Raw genomic sequence first — 8,282 nt, forward strand, 5'->3', positions numbered from 1 at the left:
GAAGTGCTCAGTAAATCCGACTGGATGAATGAATGAATCTTTAACTCGCCTCTCTCCTTCAACTCGCAGATTGTCGGTTTACTAAATCCCGTCAGTTTTACCTTCACGACATCTCGAAAATCTGCCCCTTCCTCTCCATCCAAACTGCCAATACGCTGGTCTAAGCGCTAGTCATATGCTGCCTCGACTGCTTGCATCGGCCTCCTCGCTGACCTCCCTGCCTCTAGGCTCTCCCAGTCAGCCAGTCGTGTTTATTGAGCGTTTACTGTATGCAGAGCACTGTAGTAAGCGCTTGGGAGAGAACGGTATACCAATAAACAGGCACGTTCCCTGCCCACAATGAGCTTACAGTCTAGAAGACTGTAAGCTGGAGTCCAGCGGACCCGCCCTCTCCAGTCCGTGCTTCACTCCGTTGGCTACATCATTTTTCTAAAAAGTCACTCTGCCCACGAAGCCCCTCAAGCACCTCCGAAGGTTGTCCATCTGTGTCTGCATTGAGCAGAAAATATTTTTTACGGTATTGTTAAGCACTTACTATATGTCAAACACTATTCTAAGTGCTGGGGTTATTATTAAGTCCCGTTGAGTCATTTTGGATTCAGAGCGACTCCACAGATATACTTTCTCCAGAACGTCCCATTCTCTGCCACAATCCGCAACCTTTCTAACGGTTCTTTCATTATGGTTGTTACGGTCTCTAACCATCTAGCTGCCGGTCTGCCTCTTCCACGTTTTCCCTGGACCTTTCCTAGCATTAGTGTCTTCTCCGGAGAATTAGTCCTCCTGATGATATGTCCAAAATATGCTAATCCAAGTCGAGTCATTTGGTCTTCCAAAGACCACTTGGGTTTAATTTGCTCTAAAATCCATTTGTTTGTCTTTCGGGCAGTCCCTGGTACTAGTAAAAGCCTTCTCCAACATCACATTTCAAAAGAATCGATGTTCTTTCTCTCCCGAGTGCTGGGGTAGGCACAAGTTAATTAGGTCGGGCACAGTCCGTGTCCCGCTTGGGAATCACCATCTAAGAAATTCCTCACCACAAGCTTTATGCCGCTGACTTTCCCTCCTACCTATCCTCACTCTCTTCCCACTACAACCCAGCCTGTGCAGTTTACTCCACTATAATAATATTAATGATGGTATTTGTTAAGTGCTTCCTATGTGCCAACCACTGTTCTAAGCGCCGGGGGTCGATACAGGGTCATCAGGTTGTCCCCCGGGGGCTCACAGTCTTCATCCCCATTTTCCAGATGAGGTCACTGAGCCCCAGAGAATAATAATAATAATAATAATGTTGGTATTTGTTAAGCGCTTACTATATGCCGAGCACTGTTCTAAGCGCTGGGGTAGACACAGGGGAAGCAGGTTGTCCCACGTGGGGCTCACAGTCTTAATCCCCATTTTACAGATGAGGGAACTGAGGCACAGAGAAGTTAAGTGACTTGCCCACAGTCACACAGCTGACAGGTGGCAGATCTGGGATTCGAACTCATGAGCCCTGACTCCAAAGCCCGTGCTCTTTCCACTGCGCCACGCTGCTTCAAGAGAAGTGAAGTGACTAGCCCAAAGTCACACAGGTGACAAGTGGCGGAGCCAGGATTAGAACCCACGACTTATGACTCCCAAGCCCGGCTCTTGCCACTAAGACATGCTGATGGATTGTGTGCTACCTCAAACCTACTTTAAAAATGCTTCATCTGTCTAGCCCTTCCTCACACCACCCCCTGCCCGGAACTCCCTCCCGCTTCATCTTTGAAAGGCCTACGAAAAATCAAATCTCCTTTCCTTTTACAACCCAGGACACTCCCCTTGCTCATCTAACACCAACCTACTCAATGTACCTCAAACTCATCTATCTCTCCGCCGACCCCTCAGCCACATCCTGTCTCTGGCCGGAACTCCCTCTCCCATCCTATTGGGCAGAACGCTCTGCATAGAGTAAGCGCTCAATAAATACAATTGAATATTTGTTTAAGGCTTAGTTTGTGCCAGGCACTGAGTGAATGAATCAATGAATCAATAACCACTCTCCCAACCTTCAGAGACTTAGTGAAATCACATCTCCTCCGTGAGGCCTTCCCCACCTAAACCCTCTTTTGCCTTACTTCCTCTCCCTTCCACATCACCCTTGAACTTGGATTTCTACCCTATAATAATAATGATGGTATTTGTTAAGTGCTTACTTTGTACGAGGGGTGGATACAAGGAAATCGGGTTGGACACAGTCCCTGTCCCATGTGGGGCTCACAGTCTCAAACCCCATTTGACAGATGAGGTGACTGAGGCCCAGAGAAGTGAAGTGACTTGCCCACGGTCCCACAGCAGACAAGTGGCAGCCCGGGATTAGAACCCTTAATCTTCTGACTCCCAGACCTGTGCTCTATCCACTACACCATGCTGCTTCTCATCTGCCTTCAGTCCCCCAGCACTTATGTATGTATCAATAATTTATTTTAATGTCAATCTCCCCCTCTAAAATATAAATTTCTTGCCGTCAGGGAACGTGTTTACCAACTCCAGTGGACTGTACTCTCCCAAACACTTAGAACAGTGCTCTGCACACAGTAAGCACACAATAGATACGATTGATTGAGAAGCTTAATGGAAAGAGCACGTGCTTGGGAGTCAGAGGATGTGGGTTCTAATCTCTGCTCCGCCACTTGTTGGCTGTGTGACGCTGGGCAAACCACTTAACTTCTCTATGCCTCAGTTCCCTCATCTGTAACATGGGGATTAAGACTGTGAGCCCCACGTGGGACAACCTGATGACCTCGTATCTCCCCCAGCGCTTAGAACAGTGCTTGGCACATAGTAAGCACTTAACAAATACCATCATTATTATTATTATCTGCAGAAAGCCTCCCTTGACTAAGCTTTCCTTCACCTTCAAACATTATCTTCACCTTCATGAGTAAGGTCACACCTTCTCCAAGAGGCCTTCCCGGATTAAGCCCTTTTTTCCCCCAGCTTGCTTTCCCTTCTGCATCATCTATGCACTCGGATCTGTGACCTTTGGACGTTTGATATTTTCCCCGCCCCCAATCCCACGGCACTTTTGTACATGCCTTTAAACTATATATTATATATTGCTTATCTAGTCCTAATAATTTCTGTCTCCCCCTCTAGACTGCAAACTTGTTATGGGGAGGGAACATTTCTGCTAATTTCACCGTGGTGCACTCTCCCAAGAGCTTAGTACAGTGTTCTGTACATAGTAAGCGCTCAATAAATACCACTGATTGAGTCATTCATTCAATTGTCTTTATTGAGCTCTTACTGTGTGCAGGGCACCGTACTAAACGTTTGGAAAGTACAATTCAGCATAGAGAGAGACAATCCCTGCCCACACCGGATTTGCAGTCTAGAAGGGGGGAGACAGACATCAAAACGAGTGAACGGGCATCAGTAGAAATAAATAGAATTATAGATCAGTACACATATACTCAAGTGCTGTGGGGCGGGGAGAGGAGGGTAGAGCAAAGGGAGGGAGTCGGGGGCGACATCGAGGGGAGAGGGAGAGATTTCCCCCCTCCTATTTCCCCTCTTACTGTCTCACCTATGCTCCCTTAAGCCCGTAAGTACTCACCCCTCCACCCAGAATTTATGCACATATCGTTATACTCAAGGTTTCTTCCTTGACTTGTAATTTTTTTTAGCATCTGTCCTCCTCTCTAGACTGTAAACTCCTTGAGGGAGAGGGAGCAGGGGAAAAGAGGAAATCAAGGAAGGCCTCTTGGAGGAGACGTGACCTTAATAATGCTGTGAAGGTGGATGAAACCCTACCTCACCTCACTTCTCTCTTTCTACCGGCCACCCCGCACGCTCCGCTCCTCTGCCGCCCACCTCCTCACCGTCCCCCGTTCTCACCTATCCCGCCGCTGACCCCTGGGCCACGTCCTCCCTCTGTCCTGGAACACCCTCCCTCCTCACAGCCGCCAAACTCACTCTGTTCCCCTCTTCAAAGCCCTACTGAGAGCTCACCTCCTCCAGGAAGTCTTCCCAGACTGAGCTCACCTTTCCCTCTGCTCCCTCCCTCCCCCTGCTCTTCCCCCTTCCCCTCCCTCAGCGCTGTGCTCATTTGTATATATTATTTATTACCCTATTTATTTTGTTAATGCGGTGTATATCACCTTGATTCTATTTATCTTGATGATGTGGTCTTGTTTTTGTTTTGTTCTCTTTTGCTTTGCTGTCTGTCTCCCCCTTTTAGACTGTGAGCCCGTCGTTGGGCAGGGACGGTCTCTATCTGTTGCTGAACTGTACATTCCAAGTGCTTAGTACAGTGCTCTGCACGTAGTAAGCGCTCAATAAATACTATTGAATGAATGAATGACTTCACTTCTCTGTGCCTCAGTTCCCTTTTCTGTAAAATGGGGGTTAAGACTGTGAGCCCCATGTGGGACAATCTGATGACCCTGTTTCTCCCCCAGCGCTTAGAACAGTTCCTGGCACCTAGTGAGCGCTTAACAAATACCACCATCATTACTATTATTCTGTGGGCCTCAGGTACCTCATCTGGAAATGGGGATAGGGACTGTGTCCTACCCGATTTGCTTGTATCCACCCCAGCGCTTAGTACAGTGCCCGGCACATAGTAAGTCCCTTGTTGGGTAGGGATTGTCCCTATCTATCACCGGATTGTATTTTCCAAGCGTTTAGTGCGGTGCTCTGCACACGGCGGGCGCTCGATAAATATGATTGAATGAATGAATGGATAGAGCACGGGCCTGGGAGTCAGAAGGTCATGGGTTCTAATTCCGGTTCCACCACTTGTCTGCTGTGTGGCCTTGGGCAGATGACTTCACTTCTCTGTGCCTCTGTTACCTCATCTGTAAAACGGAGATTGAGACTGTGAGCCCCACGCGGGACAGGGCCTGTGTCCAACCCGATTTGCTTGTATCCACCCCAGCGCTTAGTACAGTGCCTGGCACATAGTAAGCGCTTAACAAATACCATCATTATTATTACAATGAGGATAGATGAGGTTGGGATTCCACAGGGGCGGCTCAGGTGGGGCAGAACCGTCCACTGGCAGAGGGGAGGGGGAAGTCCAGTCCTCCGGTCTTGTGTGGACCAGAGAAGCAGCACGGCCTAGTGGATAGAGCCCGGGCCTGGGAGTCAGAAGGATCTGGGTTCCAATTAGGTTGTCTTGCTAGACAACAAGATTGTCTAGAGAAGCAGCGTGGCTCAGTGGAAAGAGCACGGGCTTTGGAGTCAGAGGTCATGGGTTCGAATCCCAGCTCTGCCACTTGTCAGCTGTGTGACTGGGGGAAGTCACTTCACTTCTCTGGGCCTCAGTTACCTCATCTGTAAAATGGGGATTAAGACTGTGAGCCCTACGTGGGACAACCTGATTCCCCTGTGTCTACCCCAGCGCTTAGAACAGTGCTCTGCACAGAGTAAGCGCTTAACAAATACCAACATTATTATTATTGTTTTTGTCCGTCTGTCTCCCCCGATTAGACTATAAGACCGTCATTGGGCAGGGATTGTCTCTATCTGTTGCCTAATTGTACATTGAAGCGCTTAGTACAGAGCTCTGCACATAGTAAGAGTTCAATAAATACTATTGAATTGAATGAACAAATAACCATACTTATTATTCCCCTGCGGACGGGAAGGGCCAGTGCTGCCGCCTTGTGGGGAAAGTGGGAGTCGCAGGCGCCAAATGGGGGTGGGGGGGTCCCCTTTCATTCATTCATTCATTCATTCATTCATTCATTCGATAGTATTTATTAATGCTGGTATTTGTTAAGCGCTTACTATGTGCAGAGCACTGTTTTAAGCGCTGAGGTACATACAGGGTAATCAAGTTGTCCCCCGTGAGGCTCACAGTTAATCCCCATTTTACAGATGAGGGAACTGAGGCCCAGAGAAGTGAAGTGACTTGCCCACAGTCACACAGCTGACAAGTGGCGGAGCTGGGAATTATTCATTCAGTCGTATTTATTGAGCACTTACTATGTGCAGAGCACTGGACTAAGCGCTTGGAATGGACAAATCGGTAACAGATAGAGACAGTCCCTCCCCTTTGACGGACTTACAGTCTAACCGATGGTATTTGCTAAGCACTTACTATGTGCAGAGCACTGTTCTAAGCGCCGGGGTAGATACAGGGTAATCAGGATGTTCCACATGAGGCTCACAGTCTTAATCCCCATTTTCCAGATGAGGGAACTGAGGCACAGAGAAGCTAAGCGACTTGCCCACAGTCACACAGCTGACAGGTGGCAGAGCCGGCATTCGAACCCATGACCTCTGGGTCCCAAGCCCGGGCTCTGTCCACTGAGCCATGAGCGCTTACTATGTGCAGAGCACTGCACTAAGCGCTTGGAATGCACAATTCGGGTTTCCTTGCACCCTCCCCGCTCCCCTTCCCTGTCAGTCAGTCAACTGCATTTATTGAGCACTTACTGTACACAGAACACTGCACTAGTTCTTGGGAGAGTACAGTACAACAGTAAGCTCACCGTGGGCAGCAAATGTGTCTATCGTCGTATTGTACCCTCCCAAACGCTTAGTACAGTGCATTGCACATGGTATGTGCTCAAGGAATACGATTGAATGAATGCGTCTCTCCGGCTCTGTGGCCCAGTGGATAGCGTGGAGGATGCAATTCAAAGCTTTCCCCCTCTAGACTGTAAGCTCGCTGTGGGCAGGGAATGTGTTTCTTGTTATAGCGTACTCTCCCAAGCGTTCAGTACAGTGCTCCGCACGCAGTAAGCGCTCAATAAATGCAACTGAATGAAATGAATTAATGTTTATTGTTCTACTATACTCTCCCAAGAACTAAGCATAGTGCTTTGCACATCGTAAGCGCGCAATAAATTCGAATGACTGAATGAAAGAACAATAAAGAGACACATTCCTTCCCCTTCCCTCTGGTATCTGGGGTTCCTGGTCACCCTGACTTGCTCCCTTTGTTCTTCCCCCTTCCCGGCCCCACAGCACTTGTGTATATCTCCATCATTTATTTCTATTGATGACTGTCTCCCCCCTCAAGGCTATAAAAATAATAACTGTGGTATTTAAGTGCCTAGTATGTTCCAGGCACTGTACTAAAGCACTGGTGTGGATACACGCAAATCGGGTCATACACAGTCCCTGTCCCACTTGGGGCTCAAGTAAAATCCCCATTTTCAGCTGAGGGAACTAAGGTTCGGAGAAGTGAAGTGACTGGTCCAAGGTCACACGGCAGACAAGTGGCCAAGCCGGGATTAGAGCCCACGTCCTTCTGATTCCCAGCCCGTGCTCTATCCACTAGGCCACACTTTTGTAAACTCGCTGTGGGCAGGGAATGTGTCCCAGATTGAGCTCCCCCTTTCCCTCTGCTCCTCCTCCCTTCCCCTCCCCTCCCACCCTCTGCTCTTCCCCCTTCCCCTCCCCTCAGCCCTTTTGCTCCTTTGTATATGTTATTTATTACCCTATTTATTTTGTTAATGAGGTGTATATCTCCTTGATTCTATTTATCTTGATGATGTTATTTTGTTTTGTTCTGCTCTGCCGTCTGTCTCCCCGGTTTAGACCGCGAACCCGTCATTGGGCAGGGACTGTCTCTATCTCTTGCCGAATTGTCCATTCCAAGCGCTTAGTACAGTGCCGTGCACATAGTAAGGGCTCTCAATAAATTCTATCGAGTGAATGTCTGCTTATTGTTGTACTATCCCAAGCACTTAGTACAGTGCTCTGCACCCGGTAAGCGTTCAATCAATACGATTGAATGAATCAAAGAAAGGGCGGGCGAGAGGAGGGGGCTTTCGGGGTGTCCTGCTGGCCCAAGAAAAGGCGAGGAGCTGGGCCGTTGGAGCCCGATGGGGAAAGGTCTGTGCTCTCCCCACACTCCCCGCCCCGCCCAGGTTGGGTGCAGCTGACCATTTCAGTCATTCAATCGTATTTATTGAGCGATGCCGGGGTATTATGGGTGGAGCAGTTCCCCACTTTAGAACACTGATAATGATAATAATAATGATTATGGTATTTGTTAAGCGCTTACTGTGGCAGGCACTGTACCAACAGCTGGGGTGGATACAAGCAAATGGGGTTGGACACAGTCCACGCAGTCCCTGTCCCACGTGGGGCTCACGGTCTCAATCCCCATTTTACAGGTGAGGAAACTGAGGCCTTGAGAAGTGCAGTGACTTGCTCAAGGTCACACAGCAGACAAGTGGCGAAGCCGGAATTAGAACCCACGACGTCTGACTCCCAAGCCCGGGCTCTTTCCACCAAGCCCCGTTGCTTCTCGCGCCGGGGTAGCTACGAGCAAGTCAGGTGGAACAGAGTCC

The sequence above is a fragment of the Ornithorhynchus anatinus genome, chromosome 3 (assembly GCF_004115215.2).
Source record: "Ornithorhynchus anatinus isolate Pmale09 chromosome 3, mOrnAna1.pri.v4, whole genome shotgun sequence".
NCBI lineage: Eukaryota > Metazoa > Chordata > Mammalia > Monotremata > Ornithorhynchidae > Ornithorhynchus > Ornithorhynchus anatinus.